General features: G+C 39.8%; 1 protein-coding gene across 2 annotated transcripts in view; it reads left to right on the top strand.

Moving 5' to 3' along the window:
• Positions 1-1,894: 1,894 nt before the first annotated feature.
• FRY (FRY microtubule binding protein) overlaps positions 1,895-19,958 on the top strand; it is a 219,990-nt gene continuing 201,926 nt past the window's right edge. For both annotated transcript variants that reach the window (XM_088159551.1, XM_088159552.1), the window contains exon 1: positions 1,895-1,935. The gene's annotated coding sequence lies outside the window, so the exon portion shown is untranslated. The remainder of the gene's footprint in view (positions 1,936-19,958) is intronic.

The following is a 19,958-nucleotide window of genomic DNA, read 5'->3' on the forward strand; positions in this document are numbered from 1 at the left end:
GATGGTGTATGGATGATATACAGACAATATCCAGTTTTTCACCAGCCTGCAACACCCTGCTAGATACATCCTTGCTGGATAAAAAATTACCATTTGTAATTACTGAGATGCACAATAATTTAGCTCCCACAGTGGTGTCTAACTGTAATGTAAATATGCTTTACAATAGACTACAAACTAACACTAGTCAAGGACGGTCCAGTTGTAGCCTGGAATCAACCCTAAATGATGTGAAGCTTATAAGACTATTTTGTTATTCCATCCTTTTGCCTGTCAGTACATGCCCCACACAGATCTTGAAGCCTTTGCCAGTATGACAAGTCAAGTGGAGAATTGGGATACAAATCTCAAAGACACTATATTTTCTGAAATTTCATGAGAATTCAAGGAGTAGAAGAGACACCCCAATTTGTCTCTTGATTAATGTCACCACTAATTTTACTTGAGACTTTTACGAATTTGGAAAGAGCAATGACACATCTCTTGACTGGTGGCTCTGCACATGGGTGCCAGTCTGGCATACAGGCAGGAGGAAAAAGCTACAGGTGACTTTGGCAGGAGGGAGAGATCCAGAGGACTCAGTGGAAATGAACAGGGAGAATGTACATCTCTCCCTAGGCAACCAGGCCTCATCAGCTATGGTGCTTAAGCAACAGTGTGTTCCTTGTAGGAAAAAGACACCAACCTGCTTTTACAGGCCCATCTGTCTAAAGCTGAGTAGAACTTGATACATATCTTAGTATTAACAGCTGGCAAATTTTTTATTTCCCAAGCAAACACATTCACCTTTATAAGAATAATCGTTTCATACCTGTCTGTATTCCTACCGCTATTCCTCGGTTTTATTACAAATGATCGGAAGCGATACGAACGGGTCTTTCCTGGTTGACTCCTTTCACACATACTCTCACCTTTTAAGTTACCTGAGACCGCAGACTTAAGACCCCATCGTTCACCAGCCCCTCGGCGAGCAGATAATGGAGCGCTGTTCTCCTTGGGATGCCTCTCAGCAGCGGCACCGCGCTCCTGCTCCTCCCGAGCACAGCGCAGAGCACTCACTGCAGCTTCTCTTCTTTCTGGACTTCACTTAACCCTTTCCGCCTTATTTTAAACCCGCACCCCATTCTGGACTTCAGATTAAGACCTTCTTGCTCTCAGGTACTACCTGCATTGTGTTTCCCTGAAAAGTCCCCTATTTCACACCCTCTTTTCTATTTCGCACACCGAGCATCTCTCCTCACGAGCGGGGTTATCTGACCCGGCACACTCGCTGCGGAGAGCGGCGCCGGGATCGTGTGACACAGAGGGAACCCGCCCGGCCTCCAGCCGCTCCTGGCGCTGCCAGCCGGGCTCCACAGCCCCACCGCCGGGCTCCTGCCACCTCCTCCCGAGGGAGCAGCGCGATCCCGGCCGGCTCTCCCGGGAGAGCCGCCCAGCTTTCCTGTCGCGACGCCCAGGTCGCTGCGTGTCTCCCCGAGGGGCAGGAGGCGGCCGCGCCCGCCATGCCCGCCCGCTGCCGGCACGGCACGGCACAACCCGGCACGGCACAACCCGGCACGGCACGGCACGGCACGGCACGGCACGGCACAACCCGGCACGGCACGGCCCACCGCCCCCCTCGCCTCTCGGGGCGTCCCGGCGGGGAGGAGCCCACGGAGCTCCGGGCGGGGCGGCGCGATCTCGCCGCTGGCTGGGACTGCCCGGAGCCGCCTCCGCTGTCCCCATCTTGCCCCGCTGCCCCCGCGGCGGCGGCAGAACCAGGTGAGAGCGGGGCGGTGCCCGGCTCCGCTGGGGGAGGGCCCAGGCGGTGGCGGCGGCTCCCGGTGGCGGAGGAGGGGCCGGGCGGGGGGAGGCCGGGCTGAACTTGACAGGAGGGAGGGAAGGAGGGAGGGAGCGCGGGCAGGAGGCGCTGGTGGCTGCGCTGGCCGGGCGCGGGTGAGTGAGCGGCGGCGGCGGCGGCGCGGGGAGGGCGGCGCGGCGCGGCGGGCGCGTCCCGGCGGATGGCGGGCGGCCGGAGCGGGGAGGCGGCGCTCGGCCGCGCCCGGCGGACGGGGCAGAGGCGGGGACACCGGGCGGTCCCCGGCTCCGCTGCGGGGGCTCGCGGCGGCGGCGGCGTCTCTTCCCTGGCGGCGGCCCGGAGGAAAGTTTCGGGGATGCCGGTGAGGCGGGGGCTCTCCCTTCCCCTCCGCCGCCCGTGCCTCTCCGCCTGCTCCTCGGAGCCCGGTCGCCAGCCGGCGGTTGCCCGCCTTGACGCCGCCGTCGCTTAGCGCCCGATCGCAGACAAAGCCGCCTCCCCACCTGCAGCCCCGGCCCCGTCCCCGCCCCAGGCGGCCCCGGGCAGCGGGGACCGGGCCGGCTGCCCTGCCGGGCACGGGCGTGGGGAGCCACACTGGCCCGCTGAGCGCCAGAGAACTTATTTTTAGATGCGCTTCCCATCACAATGCGTCTTAAAAATAGCACCGTTCTTATTCAAGGAGTGGGAAATAAACTGGTTCTCGAGGCCTCGTGGTGGGGTTATTTTTTTTTAAGCCTTTTCTTTTTTAGAGAGAAAAAAAATGTTTCAGTGGTATAGGCAGCTGTGGGCTGGTTAATATCCACAGGTGCACCCAGGATGCTTTTACTACATCTTCATTAAGGTCGGCCCTGGAGCATGGGAACAAAGGTACTCATGGCATTGTCCTCTGCAGTGTGGCTTCGGTGTGAGACGGGAGGTCTGATGTACGTGCACACCTGATTCATGCAGTACTTACTGTAGGGCCACTCGAGCTTTTTTTGATCTGTCAGTTTCCTTCGTTTTCTGTCCTGTCACTCGTCTCCAAACGCCTGCAACATGTGGGTGATGCAGGCTGATGGAGTGATAACAGCCTGCAAGGATCAGAGCTGTTTATTGCTTTATAAATGAATATTTTGTTTTTGTTTTAGCTATTGTATCTTAGCAGAGTCTGGTGATGGAACTACCGTAAAATAAATGGGTCTTATTGCTCCAAATGTGTAATATTGCATCATTTGTATTAATGACCTCGTCGTGATTGCTCGCAAAACAGAGTTCTGATTTTTATTTTGAAGCCACTACAAATAATTGGGAGACTTATGTAAAATGAAGCATAAATGAAAATGGAGAAGTACACCTCCAATAAGGAAAGGAACTTTAGGGGGAAAAGCACTGAATTGTAGAGTATTTTAAGTTGCCAAGGACCTCTGGATGTCACCTAGCTCTGTCTCCACACTCAAAGCAAGTCCAGTTGGGTAATGTTTCTCAGACTTTGTCCACGTGAGTTTTGAGTGTTTCCAGGAATGGAGGTTGCGCAGTCTCTGTGATTATGGTGGTGCCAGTGTCTGACCATCTTTGTGGTGATTTTTTTTTCCTAATCTGTTGTCAATTTCCTGTGTTGTAGTTTGTTTGTGTTTCTTCTTATTCTGCCACTGTGCACCTCACATCCACCCATGGGTATCAAATTCATGTACATCTGTAGTTTTAGGCACTGGAAGAAATAATGCTGGTGTTTTGAACCAAAGAATTGGTTGTTTCATGACATCATTTTAAGTATAATAGCTAGAATTTATTCTTATACATCGGAAATTTATTAATCCCAGATATTTTCTAAACATTTCCTATTTATTTGAATGGGATTAATAGCAGATTAGCATATTAACTTGAAATGCATGAACACCTGATGAAGACTATTTGTTGGTGCTTTCCTTAAATAAATGTCTCAAATAATTTATCTATCTCTGTCCACTGGCCTTGTGTTCCTTAACCTGAAATTGAGATTGCTTGCACTCAGCCTATTGGTAGAGTGCTTTCACCATCAAAAGTGTCATATATAGTCTCTTAGAGTGACAGAGAGTCTACTCATTTTAATGGAAGGAAAGCTTTTTGGCTTTAGTTTTGAAATAGATATTCCTTGGGAAGGGGTGTGCCATGAACAATACAGTACAACCTGTTATTACTGAGAAGTTACCTTTGTACTATATAGGCGTTGTTTAATGCTGTGGAGTTGGTTGATATTTGTGATGCTGTTGATGTGGGCACCTTTTTTTTTCAGTCCAGCAGGAAAATAAAAAAAAAGCTTCTGGATTGTGCAGAATAAAAATCTGCACGGTCTCCAGCATGGCATGAGGCTGTTAAAATTACTTGTTTCTTAATTTGAGTAAATTCTTGGATGTTGCTGATAATACCTCAAAAGCAGGGGAATGTATTTGTAATGTGATTTATAGCATGCCACTTCTGGACGTGTCTGGGTAGAATTTCAAAACGTTAGTATGGTGCTGCTTAATGGCAAATGCTTCTGAGTAACTCACGCTTTCCATTAGAGAGGTATCAAATAATTTATTAGAAGTCATTTGAATGACTGGCTGCACTGAATTTGATGATATTTAGAACGATTTGATAAATAATTTAACTTATGTTTCCAGATATCAGCTGCCTTTTAATAATGATGGGAACACCTGACGGGTCCATTCATTGATTTGAATTAGTTGTTGTGAGGTTCCACTCGGGAAGAAATCAAATCTATGGGTTATTTTTTTTGTGGTGTTGTTTTATATTGTTTTATTTAGTCCTGTAATGACTTTATGAGTCTTAGATGGTCTTGACATTTATAAATCTCTACTCCAAGCTTGCTAAACTCTAGATTATGTATTCAAAGTTTTAAATTTTACCGCTACTAATATTTTAGGTCTTTTTTAATGGTATTTTCTATTTCCAATGTGGACTGCTTAGTCTGTTTATGTTTTTCCCAGTCTGTATTAATCTCCTGCTAGCATGTAATTATGTAAAATAAATAAATGACTTATTACACTTTCACAAAATAAAACTTTTTTTGTGGTATAAAGGCTGTATTTTATTTGACAGCACTTGAGGGTGATTTGCATAGTTAGAAAAACAGTTTATCTTGGACTGTTAAGATCAAAGTCTTGGAAGAGGTCATCATCAGGATAGCAGTGATTGGTATAATAAATTTCAGTTTAAATTTGGTCAACAGCACAAAATTGGGAATGCTCTTGTTAGACTCACAGATGGTTTGCTTATTGTAGTACGTACAGAAAGGCTGTCAGTGGCTTTAACTTTATTGTTATAGGACAAAATTTCATAATGCAGCTCATACACTTTCAGTTTTATGGCCTGGAGGACTGAATGTTGGAACGGCTGTGCTAAATTAAACCTGGGGTCTGTGACAATGACTAATAAAACATGCTTCAGAGGGAATTGTGAGAACAAATGGGAGGTAATTTGCATCCCCTGCTCAAGGTGAATATGATGCTTTGTAGTTTGGAATTGGCTTAAAACCTGAATAATGTTTAATAGCTCCTTCAGATGTTATTATGCATAATTATGATAATTTTGGACATACTTGTTGCTGATAAAAGTAACCAGTCTAGACCTATGGCTAATTTTGGGGGCAGATAGTTTATGCTGGTGTTTTATTTGCTTGCTTTTTGCCAGACTGTTTCTAGACTCAGGCCAAATTCCCTTAATATTTTCCACCAGATTCAATGATTGGGGTTAATGTGACATTTGGGGAAAAGAGGTTCTTCTGCCCACAAAATTTATTGTTTTAACTGCAGTGGTGACAGCACTCATCTGGGTGTGAAACCTGCCCAGTTGCAGATTGCTTTTCTGTTTGTGTTGGAGCAAGGTCTGGAACAAAAACTGTTTCTCAGACAATCCCATTATCACCAGTTTGTAGGAAGGTCTGGGGTGTGTATGTCTCACTTTCTCTTGTGGAATTGACATTGGAGATCATGCCTGTACTTGCAAATTAGGTCTTTTATTTTGGACTTGGAAAACTTGTGAAGTTTGTGTTCCAACAGACGTCCTAGTGAGTGTTCAGGTATTATAAATATAAACAGCATCTACAATAAAGCTGGGAATTACACTGATAGACACTAACTTGAGTCTCTTGAGCTCTGGGCTTGACTTTAAAGTCGGGGTAAAAAAGCATTGTAATGGTACAGTCTGTTCCTGAATATTGCTGAATTCCAGTATCATATCATCTTGAATGAGGGATGCTTATCATCTCTCATTTATTCTGAGCAGTTGCTTCTGAATACTGTTAGATTCTTGGTGTTGATGGCTTCTGGTAAGAGTAGATTATGTGCTGTATATGTATGTGTTTATGAACTTGCCATTGTGTGGTGGAATGGAACCAGTCAGTATTATTCAGTGAATACCCGTGAATCTAAGTATAAATTTCATTATGTTATCGATTAGGAATTTTTAATGACTTTTTTGAACGTTATAGATTTCCCATGCAGCCCCCTAGAAGGTTTTGGAATAGTGAAATTTCGCAGTTCCTACCACAAGCTCCTGACAGGCTCCATACTGTGTTTGAGGGCTTACATGTTTGAGCTTTGATTGAAATTGCAGATAGTGCTGTTCCAAATCAGTTCAGCTTCTGTGTGTGGTGGATGGCTTTGCATTTCTATTTTCCATAAAGAAACCCATTATTTGCATACATATACCCAACTGGCGCTGAAAGGAGTGCTGCTTCTCCTGCTCGAGAGTTACCTTTCTACACTAGAAGTCAGTAGGCTGCTGTGTTAATCCCATGAAAACTCCACCAGTTCAAGTCATCAGTCACTAATATTTGTACTAATGTATGAGTCAAACCCATTTTTCACAAAATGCTTTGTGTTTGCAACACAACCACGCATTCTGTTCTCATCAGTGCTGGCATCACTGCTGCAAGCACAAGACTGCTATAGATGGCAGTGTCAGGCTGGGGAAACGATGGGAGAATTTCTGGTGACTACAGCCACAGGAGGTAAGAACTAAATTTAAAACCTGGATTTCTGTCCCTAGTAATTGAGGTTTCTTTCCCAAAATAGCACTGATAAAAATCATAGCTTTCATTGACTTTTTGTTTTATTATCCGTGTCAACCAAGAAATGTTCTTAAATGCTTTAGACAAATGTCTAAACGGAGGGTTAAAAATGTGGTGGGTGTTTACTGTCATACTTAAGACTTACTTCTTGGAAATTGGTACTTCAGAAAAAAAGATTCTTATAAACCTCTTAACATACTTTTAAATGAGCTGGAACAAAATGTGATACTACAAATAGTATTACTAATGTCTATTAAATATTAGCCCATGCTTCATGGTAGAACTTTTTGTTTTCTTTCAGTTACGTAAGAGCTCAGGAAATTAGAGTGCTTTGAAAGGAGTTTAAATACAAGTGTCAGTTGTCATCGTAAATGAGTGAATGTTAGGATGTGGATTTATTTTATTCTTTGCATCGTAATACATGCTTTGTCTTGGAGCAGAAATTGGAAGACCTTCATACCAGGCCATAACAGAGCATACAAATTTAGCATGGGATTCCAAACTGGAGCACCTTGCTGTAGTAAGATTAGAACTTCTCGAGACATTCCACTTGTAAGGGAATGGTAGACATTCAGCAGTGCTGTAGGATATTGCTGTCTTCTAAGTTAAATAATAGGTGTATTCTAATTTAGATAGAAATTAGTTTTCAAAAATAGGCTCTTTGCACAACAGAGCCCTGAAAAAGAATCTTTGTCTCACCTTGTGGAAGGCTTTATTTGGAAACAGAACACCTTTATTCATTCACTGCAGGACTTTCACTGTGATCATTTTATGTGTACCTGACAAGCTGTATAAAAACAATGAGTCTGCTTTCTTTTAACTTGAAATCAGCCACTACATCCTTAACATTTTGTTTCAGATGTCTTTACTAAAAATCTGATTCCATGCAAAAGCAAAAATATTTAGAGTAGATGATCTTTTTTGTCAAAAAAAAGTACTGCATACTTGTGTACTTGTCATAAGGAAAATACAAACTGGTGCTTTCAGAAAGCAAGCTAAATTTCTCCAGTGGTAGAAACAGGCTTACTTGTTGAGAATGACAAGGTTAGTGTTGCTGGGAAAGAGCATGACTTTAACCTCTGTGTGTGTGATGAAATACCACAAATGATGCTGTAGTTACAGTGTTGGCATTGAGGGTGAAATGACAGACAACAAATAACATAGTTGTTTGTAATTGTACCATAGCTGCCTAGACTATTCCTAAGTCAGTGATTCCATACATTGCTATTTAAAAGGCAATTTTAACAGACTTCACAGAATTCACCAGTCTCACTTTTTTTTTTCTTTTTTCCCTGCAGCATGATGAGGTTTGAAATGAGTTAGAAGGAAAACTGTGTGCTTAGCATTTTTTCAGAAATAATTTAATGGATCTGGTTAATCTCTAGATGCACTGTCAACTTGGTTATTATTGAATGAACGTTTTCAGTATCTTAAAATTCTTTGTCTTTTATATATAAAAAGTTGTATGCATTGCTTGCTACGGATATTTGTAGCAATAGGTGTTGTGAGAGAGGGATTGTTTTGGCTATTAATAGTTTCATTAGGCAACCGTTATTAGAAGGTTGAAAATTAAAATAACATGATTGACATATTTCTCATTATATTTGCCTATTTCTTCTGTCTCCTGATTAAATGTGATCACCATTAAGAGCAAGTATGCCCTCCTGCAAAGTCCGGAATCAGTAGAGCTCATTTTCATATGAATTTTTATTTTATGATTCCTCTGATGGTTATGATCAGTGTTTTTATTACGTTGAAGACATGGTAAGGTTTCTCTCCATGTGGGCTCTGCTAATGTGTAATATGATGTGAATCCATATTGCAGCTTTCATCTCATTCAGGCATCTATTAGAGGTGTTTGTCAAAAGCTTGTTCTTCACTTGGCCATCTGTTTCTATAAAGCATGTAGCAATTTAACTACCTTAGAGGTTGCTATCCTGTCAAAAATCAGTAATATCTGTCAAGTAGTTCAAAACTATTGGGAGGGGAAGAGAGGGAGATGTTCACAGACCTCGTGATCACATAAGCTTCTTAGCTTTAGCAAAGCAGACCTGAAATCTGTATTTTAATTATTCTGCAGCACTTGGGATTCTGATGCTTTCCTTAAAGAGATATATCCCCAAAAAGAAAGTTATTTGTGTATGAAAAGTTTAAAATGCTGAAACCAGATAATATTTCTTATCATGCTTAGTGTCAATGGGACACTTCTAAAAATACTGAGTTATTTTTAAGAACTGTCAGATCCACATTTTTTCCCCCTGTAAATTCTAAGATTTCATGGATAGTTGGTAAGCAGTAAAAGCTACAATTCATTCAGGTAAGACATTTTGATGAGTGTTTATTTTACTTAATATCCTTTACTTGATAGCCTTCAGCTTAATATCCTGAATGTCTGGAAGAGTTTGTACAAGGAGTACAGAGTCACATGTAGGATTGGGTCACCTGTAAAGAAGAGTAGCTTTAACATGTACTGTAAATAGAAGGCTCCTGCTTCCCCTACTAGAAACACTTGTGGGATCACATACTCCAACACAAAGTTTGTCTCAGTTTTTTTAATGATGTGTTATTTCAGTTCTGGTCTGTTGTGGTGTCATTTAGCGGTCTTGTTCTGGAAGTCATATTTAAATTAATCCATACTATGCAAATAGGAAGTTGTCCTATAACAAATTAAAATCAATATCCTACTTCTTTAGTTGCAGGAAGAAAACTAGAAAACTGCTTTCTGTCAATAATGATCAGTCATAGTTAAACCTTGCAGGACTCTGGAGTGTGCTACTGATATTGATATGCTGTACATTTTCAGGAGTTGTCTTACTGTAAACACAGATGAGAAGTAAAATCCTGAAGAGAGAGATAAAAGAAAAGCATAGATTGCAAAAATAAATGCTATTTTTAATTTAAGGAAACTTGATAGATTGATAGGAAGGCATTGGAAGGGTGAGATTGGATAGAGATGGAATGAATGGAGAGCATAATCAAGAATGAAGGGGAAGAAATTACCATTTATGGGGAAAAAAGTGAGGGCTGGTAAAACCTTTTGGAAATCGTTGGTGGCCCAGTCAAAGTACAGCATATATTAATTTAAATACATTCTTCAAAGGGATCTGCATTATTCTTAGATAGGTGTCAAGCTGACTTTTTGAATAGCTTCTTAGATTTCACTGCATGATTTGTTAGCTGTAACTAATTTATAAGCTGTATATCATCTAGGCCTGTATCTTCACTTTTCAAAGTTTGTCTCATAAAAAGATAAAGTGAAATACTTTGTAAGTCTGGACAGGCATTGTCAGAACCACGTGAGAATTTTGTATGGCTCATTTTCCCTGTTTAGGAGCACTACTGGAAGGCTTAGACAACCAAGACCTTCTGTCACCACATAGGCTTAATAATGCTACAGTGGTATTGTTTCCCCAGTCTAAGCATGGCAAGGAAAACAACTATGTCCATTTACAGTAGTCTCATTAGGCAGGTGCCCTTCAGAACAAAAATGAATATTTTATTTTGCTGTTGCAGTTCCTAAAATGCTTACTAACATTATCTTGGAAGGTAAAAATACACAATTTGTTTTCATGCTTTGTACACATAGTGAATCTAGTTGGAAAACTCTGCTATCATGCTATCATAAAAGGATGAGAGAACAGCTGCCTGTACGTTTAGCCCTGACTGTTGTCTTGGATCAGACTGAATGTTTCTGAAAAGGGGAGAGAAGGTCAGTCAGCATCAAGGAAGCTGTGATGCTTCTGCAGCAGCTTCTGAGGTGCAACAAAGGAGGAAGGAGGGTGCAGGGCTGGTAAAGGGTGGGAGATGGAGAAGAATGGGTCTGCCCCCAGCAGAAGTCACTCCTCAGCAGCTGTGTCTGTACCTCTGCATCCAGGTCTGGACCACATTGCTAAGCTGAGCTCAGCTTGGAGCAGCTGTGTTGTACAGGGCATGAATCCAGATCCAAGGACAGGCTTGGAGTGGTGAATAGTATAAAGAGTTGGTTTGGTGCTCAGGATGGCTTCTTGTACTGCCTTTTGTTCTCTGATCAAAGATTTTTAGGGCACTAAAGCTGTATACAGGCTTATGGAAATACCAAATTCTTAGTGATGTCATTTAGAACAAGCGGTTCTAAATTATTCCTTAGTCTTTGGAGGAAATTATGTGGATATTTTTCACCCAAGAAAGTGGCTGAAGATTGCTGGGCAGAAAATAAGGTCCAGAGGAAAGCATATTTCCCACGGGGGCATAGCTATGGGTTAGATTTGATTCTGAGCTTTTTCAAATAGTGTCAACTGGCAACAAACCAACTTGAATTCTTGTTGTGTCCAATTGCATTGCTTAAGATTCCTATTTTTGTATTTTAATTATACACAACTTGAGATCCCAAAAGCTATGGCCTGGGGGGTTCTTTTCTTCTTATTTTCTCTCTGGTTTAGGGGGGATGGGGAAGCAAGACTGTTTTAATCTGAATTCTGCATTGGGATTCAGCTGCAAATGCTAATGCAATTTACTCAAATAAGAGGCCGAAAGGAACAGTCAAGAACATACTCTTATCTCTGATAGATTGCACAGTGCATAAAGTTCTTTGTAAATACAGGTATTTAATATGATGACATGATTAACTTTTGCCAGCTTTCCACTGAATTTTTTTAGTGAATTTACATTTTAAATTTATAAGCATATTTAAAGAGTGGGGGGGGGGGGGGGGTTTATTATAAAACATGGAAAAGACTAAAATTTCCTTCGTTCATACAGTCAAAGTTGTCAGTTGAGAGAAACAGTGTGGAAAGTGAACGTTGCTGCAGCTGGCTATTTTTCGTTATCTTTAGAGTGATTTCCATGCTGTCCTTTTCCTATCACTACTTTCTTTCTTCTGCCTTGTAAGTGTTGCTTTGGAGTCTTTCTTCTCTTAATAATTCTGGTCTAGTAATTCACATGCTAATACCTAGCTTTGAGGTTTATAGTAACAGGATCTACAGTCCCACGATTCACAAATGAGTCTCCATTCTTTAAACTATCCGATTATGTTCCCCATCCCTTGGGAGGATCCACAGTGCTGCCTCCAGGACTCTAGAACAATTTGTGACTGATGAAAGTCTGATGGTCCTCAGGCCATCCACCTGAGAAGGAGCCCTGTTCAAATGATGTCTGAAGTGTTCTGTAATATTATTGCTCTTCTCATTTCTGCCATTATTAAAAAGTGAGGGAAAGGGGGAAATGGCCAAGGGGTTGCCTGTTGTTTTCAAAGATTTGCATACATCACGTCGGTAGTTTGTTGTTTCTTTTTCCCTTTGGGAGATGGGGAAGAGTAGATATATCCTTAATATGCCATATAAGCCATATTTGAGCATTGCTGTGGCAGGTAGTTCTTTCTATACAGTTTATGTTATTATTACAGTAGTAGTTGGAGTAGGTTAAAACTGTAAGTTAGCGTTTTGTTCTCATAATAAAAACTGTTTAAAAAAGAGTGCAAAAGGCAATAGTTAAACTGCTACATATTGATTGAATACTGTGATACTGTGCTGGGTGAAAAGTTAATATCGATATGCTTGAGCACGGCAGGTTACTTTGCTTAGCAGAAATTACAGAAGATTCTCAATAAATTTGTGTTGTGTGAAATTCGGTGTTGACATATGTTAGGTTCTACCTTGTTGACAAAAGGAATCACAAAATACATATACATCATTGGGACATCAGAGTAAATATCCTTCTGTGTTGATGGCTTAATAGATAAGCCAGGCCCTGCAATTATTTTTTCCTGACCCAATCAGTTATGAGCAAAGACATGGAGATCTCTGTTTATGTGAAGCCATTTGCAGTCAAGAAAGAGAGTAGAAATTGAAGTTGGAGATTATCAGCATGATAAATAGGATTTGGAAAACCTTCCATAAAAAGCAAGATTGAGAAGATTGGCACTTTTCAACTTTTCCCATTAGAACTCTAAGCAGAATAGTAGCCTTGATGAGGAAAGGGAATTGTGTGTTCTCTCTATTAATTTTGATGAAAGACTGAAATCTGTGTAATAAACTTAAAAAATTTCAAGTATGCAAGAACTTCTTTTTAGATGCTCTGGCGTTAGTTTATGTAATTAACTGACAAAAATATCTGAGCACTGAGAAGATGCTATTATTTCTACAACAATAGCTTAAATGCAATATATGCATTTATGTATTCTTGAAGTCCTTTCTTCTATAAATCCTTGCTCTTCAAAATACAAGCAAACTAGTTGGAGCAACTAAAGAGACACTTTCCCAATCCAGAATTGTCCGCTGACGAATTTCTTGCACCTTCTGTCAAACCATCTGCCACAGGCTAATGAACAGACAGCGTGCTGGATTAGATGTAGCACTTGTATGAGCTATTTTGATAGCTCCTGTGCTCCTTTCAGTGGGAATTCTGTGATTAATGAAGCTTAGAGTTAAATTTTTGCGTCCAGGGGTGGGTAAAGTGTTCTTTCTTTGGGCTTCTGCACTGCAGGATGTCGTTGACAGAGAGGAGTGACAAACTCATATAGCTGTTTTTGAAGCATGTTTCAATGTTTTCTTATAAGCCTTCATTTAGCAAAAGAACATCTTAATAACCTGTGTCACATGCCCATGGGAAGCAATGACTGAATTGAGAGGAGTGTAGAGTTGTGCCTGTTTTGGGCTGGAGGATTTCATAATTCCAGGCACCAAATATCAGCCTGTAGTACAAAGCAGATACCAGAGCTGGAGCTACAGCCTAGCTAGAGCAAATACCAACTTCATTTCAGACCTCTGTCTCTGAGGAATCACCACCATGACCTCTTAGAGTTTCTTCCTGCTGTGTCTCTGGGCAAGGTACCACACTGCATGAGCTGACACTGACAGGCAGTGCTACAACCACAAATCTGCAGCTAGAACACAAAGAATAAATTTATTTCTATTACTTCACTAACTGGGGGATCCCCCAGAAATACCTAGGCAGAGGCACACAAGTGGAGAGGCAGGCACTGTTAAGTTTTTGGTCAAGTGCTAGAGAATCACTGGCCTGCAGTTCACACAGGTTTATCAAAGGCTATTCCAGCTGCAAGGTCATTTGAGTGATTTAAAGTCCTTCTCACCAGTCTTTGACTTTTTAACACATTCCTCCCAGCACACACAAGTATTTTTTTCCAGTAGCAGACACAGATTTTGTGTTTGAAGCTCTCTAGACTAGCAGAGAAAGTATGCATTTATTTAATTAATTCCAGCATATGCTCTTTTGTAGTATTCTTAGATATATTTCATAGATGTACTTGTGACGGATCCAGTTTTAAATCAATCATTCTTGCATTCTTCAGGATTAAAGAAAGGTTAATGATGCTGTTTGGTCACTCTTTAGTGATTCTTAAGATGGCTGTTGAAATGAGAGCTGCTTGTAAACATCAAAGATCCACTACCAACAGCAGTAGGTGGAAGTGACTGGCATTACCATCAAAGCTGCTGGCTCATCATTACTGGAATTTTGCATGTAGATCAACAATGCAATTTTTTTCTTTTATTCGATTGCTGTTTTTTATGAAGCGTTGAAGAGTGAGCGTGCCCAGATGTTCCTCAGTATGGCAGGTGCTTCTTTGCTAGCAGAAATTCTGATGGCTTAAAATTTTTGCTAAATCAGCTATCACTTAATGATGCCACTGCAAGAAGATCCACAAAGTGAAAAACCATTATGGTCATGTTGGAACAGTCTGTGCGTTGTGTTAATAACCAATAATTGGAACGAATTGATTTTTTTGCCCAATCTGATATACAGCCTGTTATCTTTGATGTATTTAATGAACTCTCCTAATACAGTAAGTTGTATGTAAATAGTGCACAAATGAAGAAAACTGCTGTGGGCACGACTGATAGATCAGCCTATTTCAGTCCATGCTTTCTGTCCTAGCATAATTTGAGTAACTTCCTGCTTGCAGTGTGCCTACTTGCAATAAACTGACCAGTTTAGTTATGTAACCATCAAAGAGGGCAAGAGTCATTGCAGTTCATTTGTCATTGCTCATCTCCCCCAGCTATGCATAAATCCATGGAAGTTAAAAGTAGATTTGGGGACTTACTGTAGTTTATGTTACTGGGTTGTGATCTCCATTTCATACCTGAAAAGGCTCTGACATCTCTGTGTAAACGCTTAATTTTATTCTTTTATATGCAGGGATGTCAAAATGTTGAAAATCAGAAGTTAAAGTTGCTAATCATAGGCATTCTGGTGACCAACTAGGGCATGATATTGTGTAATGCAATTCTGTAGTGAGTCTCCTTAATTTTTACACAAGATACAGCCAAATGACCTAAGAATGATCTGTTAGAATTCCTTTTCTCTTTCTCTCTCTCTGCCTGTGTATTTACCAGCATAAAAGCTTTAAAACTGTCATTCTTGTTTCCTGAAGCATATTCAAATTTTGTCAGTATTTGGGGGATGGGGAACAGATTTCAGGGTCTGTCTCTTAGTTTTGTTTGTTCTAAGCAAGGCCATGAAAGGGTAACTAATTTCACCCATGTGACATCTGTATCCTCCCCAGCTGACACCTGCAGCCTCTCAAGCAGCACTGGACGTTTGTGTGTGTGTGAAACGAAATCCAGACCCTAATGTCATATAAGAGACATAAAACTGTTACAGTATCCCATAGCTACAATATCGTAATAATTGCTAATGTGTCCTCTGAAATGTCTAGAGGAAAAACACTAAGGTCAGAAATTTTATAGCATTTGATGCTCTTGAGGCAAAGAGCATCATTTAATGAACTTTTAAGATGTGGGCTGCTGTACTGTAACTTTAAAATTAGTCTATATCCTTGCTGCTGCTGGAAGGATCAATCTCACTAATAGCAATTTGGGCTGGGTCCAGTTATCATTACAAGTAATCTTTCAGATCAAAACCATTTTAAAATTTGGAGTGTAGTCATATCTATCTTTGAATAGATAGTGTTGCTATTTTTAATTAAGTTGGAACTATTTTATTTTTGTTTAATTTCCACTTAAACCTATCAGTCATAACCAGAATGTACTGCATCCAGTAATTGTCTGGCCTTTTCTAAAGGATCTGAAAACTAAATTAAGTTTTAATTAGTGTGTATAGTGCAGATTTTGGTGGGTGTGTTGTTAATTTTTTTTTCTCTTTTTTAAGATTGAAAATAAATCCACTCTAACTTGCCTTATATAACCTCATACTTCTGAATATCAGCTGTGGAATTTTGCTCTACAATTTAAATAAAAAAATCCCCATACTAAGTCTCCATCATTGGGCTACATATGATTCAGAAAGTTCTGTGGATTTCACTGCTGGTCAGATGGAAAACTATGTTAAATAGGAAAATAACACTTTGCACCATAGTCTTGTTTAATATTCATCATAGAAGTTTTACTACTTAAACAAAGAACTGAACTGTAAGTGTAATCCTAGGGCTCTCTGTTGCTGGTGGACCAGTTTATACTCTCTGAAAGATGTGCAATGTAGTGGTTTAGATTCACATATGGAGCATTATGGTTAACTGTATTGGGAATGTGTGCATGACTGGCTGGCTCAAAATATGGAGGTGTGGTAACCTTGTCACTAATGTATATGAAAATGTATTTTAAAAATCCTAGCTACATACATTTTTCAGTGGTATTTTGAGTCTTCCCCCCACAGTCTACTCCCCCAGTTTATAGACTGGCCATGATGTTCTATGGTATGGGATATCTCTTTAGCCACTTTGACTCTCCCAGTCATGCTCTGTCCCAGCTTTTTGTGCACCTACTCACTGGTAATTTTGGGAAGCTGAAAAGTCCTTGACTTAGGGTGAGCACTACTTAGCAACAACCAAAACATCACAGGATTATCAACATTATTCTCACACTGAATCCAAAACACGGCTACTAAGAACTCCATCTCAGCTGAAACCAAAGGGAGGCTGCCAACACTCAAAGGTTGACACAGTGTAGTCCCACATTCCCCAAAGAAGAGGAGTGGAGCAGTCTTGACACTATCCAGCATCAGCCAAGGAACAGCCCCTTTAGCCAGGCAGTCATGTGGTCATGAAGCAACTTCCTTTTAACTGTGGTGAAGATAAGGAATGTTTAAGGGAAATATCAAACAGTTCATAATTTTAACCAATAAAAATATGGGAACAATATTAAGGACTTACTGGGAAGGGACATGAACTCTCTATGTATATCACAGTTTCTGTGCTGTTAACATTGTAGTTAGATTTTGAGATATTAGAGATTATTAAGATTTTTACATATTATAGAAACCTTAGAAATTGCTGCCAGGATGATAATGAGATGTCAAAAGCATAACTTTAATCAGTGCTCCCTAGAGATCCCAGCAGAGGTATCACATGTTGAACACCTTTGTGAAAAACCACGAGTTGGGAAACAAGAAATGTTGGCTGTTCTGCTTTACAAGGTGAGGGGAGAAACTTTGCATTAAATGCATAAAAAAGCATTGAAGATGTCTCTTCTGGATTAATGAGCTACATAAACAATTTTCACAGTCTGGAGGGGAAAGGAAATATGATTGTGTGATGGAACAGCTAAAAGAAGGCAAGAATTAACAGGATCAAGAGTGTTGGAGAAACATAGGGGAAATGGGTGAAGAAAAAGCTAATTAGACAAAAAGAAGAGAGAAATTAGAAAGGAAAAAAATCACTGAAAGAGACAAAATAGCTAGGCCCAAATGAGCTAGAAAAAGATGCATTTTTGTGTCTATATGTTTAATAATGCTGGAAAACATAAAGAAGAGGAAAGAAAACATTGAAATTGTATCATACCAAGAAGACTGTCAGACATGACATATATTAATTAAGGTGCTTGCTGAAAAAATGTGAAATTGTTTTAAACTCAAGAGTGACTTAAATCTATGGGTTTTGGAAGGTCAACCATCTCCTAGTTTGTGAAAAGACCATAGAAGATTTATTGCATCCAGACATTAAAAGCCATTCTGAATTTTGCTAATGGTAATTCAGAGTTACATGTTTATATTTAGCAGTAAGAGTGGAACAGGCTGATTCTTAGTTACCATCTCAATATTGATATCTTGGAAGCTGTGTAGGGTTCCTGATGTAATAAGACATGTCTATGTTTATGGTGTAATAAGTAGAATATTAAGTAATCCAGCAGCTAGGTCTAATATTAGTTTACAGATTCAGATTAAGGCTAGGAAGGGAAGAATAGTGTTGCCATGGTGAAGTCTATATGATAAAGCACAAGAAGAACAAGCTAGTGAATAATTGATACATGTCTAAGATTAGAAACAATCATTTGCAGCGTGTGCTTTGATGTTCATGCATGCTTTCTACTTTAAAAAAGCTTAGAGAAACACATTAGCACAGACTGTGACAGATTTTTGCATAAACTTTTAGGTAAAGTACCAATGGTTTATGTGTGGAAGATCACACAAATGTAGTTACTGCAGTGCTAAGGTTTAAAATTCGGGCATAAGCCAAAATGTTCCAAAGTGGAAAGCTGTTAGCATAGGATATATTTGGCTAATTGCATGTATTACTATGTTTCTTTAACACAGAACACAAATAAATAAGAATGTTTATCATAAAATTCAGTAAGATAATTTGTAACTTTGTGCCTGTGTCCTTACTTCCTTCTGAATTTAGCCATATAATTTTTAAATCTTTAGTCTAGAAGTAATTTAGTAAGATATCCTAGGCCATCTTGAGTTAAGGAACAGTAGTTACAAGTCCTGTTAAAACTTAAAAGAAAAACGTTTTTCAAACAGATAAAAATTTGAATGCTGTTGCAAAGGTATCTGAGTATCAAAGTAATGGAAAGCATTTTCCTGGGATAAGCCTGTAGATCTGCTAGAGCAAAGAACTGCAGGCATCATGCCCTCATAAACAGTTTTGCTTAATGAATGTGTGATTTAGTTTTATGAATATATGATGGAAATCAGTGAACATGCACGATAGTTCTAAATACGTTCTACCTGCCCTGTAGCAAACTTTACTCCTTATAAATTCCTTTTTAGAAATCTCAGTAGCAAGGGCTATTTTTCTTTATTAGCTAGCCCCTTAAAATAAATAAAATGCATGAAGTTGGCTTGTATAGAACTATCCTGAGACTGAGGGTGGTGTTTTTTTTGTTTGCAAGCTGAATGAAATTACTTAGGGGGGAAAAATGGCCAATGTGGATTAATCTCTGTATAAATACTGCGTGATTCATTTTTATTATTATTTTCACTTTTTTGATGCCTCAAGTTTGCAGGGCATTTTATAGTAATCATTAAAGGAAACATCTGCATGTTCACTAGTGTAAGTTATAAGTTAGGTTACTCTCTGGCTGAATTATAAGGAGATTGTGCCCATATACCAAAACCAATTCAATAGTTATTGTGAAACAGTGATGGCAATTGTCAAAGGATAGAATTGAGAGATACTTTAAAGAATGATGGCAAATGTCAGTATCAGGGTCAATTTCAGTTCATTTACTGCCTAGAATAAGTAAGGAGTAGCATACAGCATGTAACAAAAAGGTTGGATTTGTATTACATGATGAGGCACTTGATTTCTTTCATTAACTTATAAAGCTGCACAGGCTTCCTGTGCTTTTTTCTGTTGAAAAATAGACAATCTGGCACTAATGATTACAAAGAAATTGAGACAGAAAAGCTAAAAGGAAAGGGAGAGGGTTTGAATTTCTTGAGCATAGTATGGATAGAGGATCACTGAGGTGCTTGATACATATGAAACTTACCAGCTTTTTTTTTTGTCAGCTGGTATGTAGTGTGCCTGAATATTCTTATTTTCCACAGACCAATGTATTTAAAGATTATGGTTTCAGATTAGATTTTTGTTGCTTGTCCCAGAATTGAATCAAGTACATAGGTGTCTTATATATTGAATGGCTTATACAGACCAACCATGGTCTGTGTAGAATGAACTGTTCCAAACTTGTATGTTTTTCATACTTGTGTGCATACTTACCTGCACAATGCTTTAAAAATGGATTTACATAGAAAAGGAAAGAGTCTTTGTGTCTGAAGCAACAATCCATGTAGATGTAATAATGATAATACTTCATGAGGTCCTCTTCAAAAAGACCTTGATGTAGAATGGTTGTGTTTTCCCCTGCATTCTTCAGTCAGTATTAGATTTCATATTTTAAGACATCCTTATTAATTGCAAAAAAACGAGTAGGATTTTCCAGTACCTTGAAG

This window comes from Sturnus vulgaris, chromosome 2, assembly GCF_052056855.1.
Source record: "Sturnus vulgaris isolate bStuVul1 chromosome 2, bStuVul1.hap1, whole genome shotgun sequence".
Lineage (NCBI taxonomy): Eukaryota > Metazoa > Chordata > Aves > Passeriformes > Sturnidae > Sturnus > Sturnus vulgaris.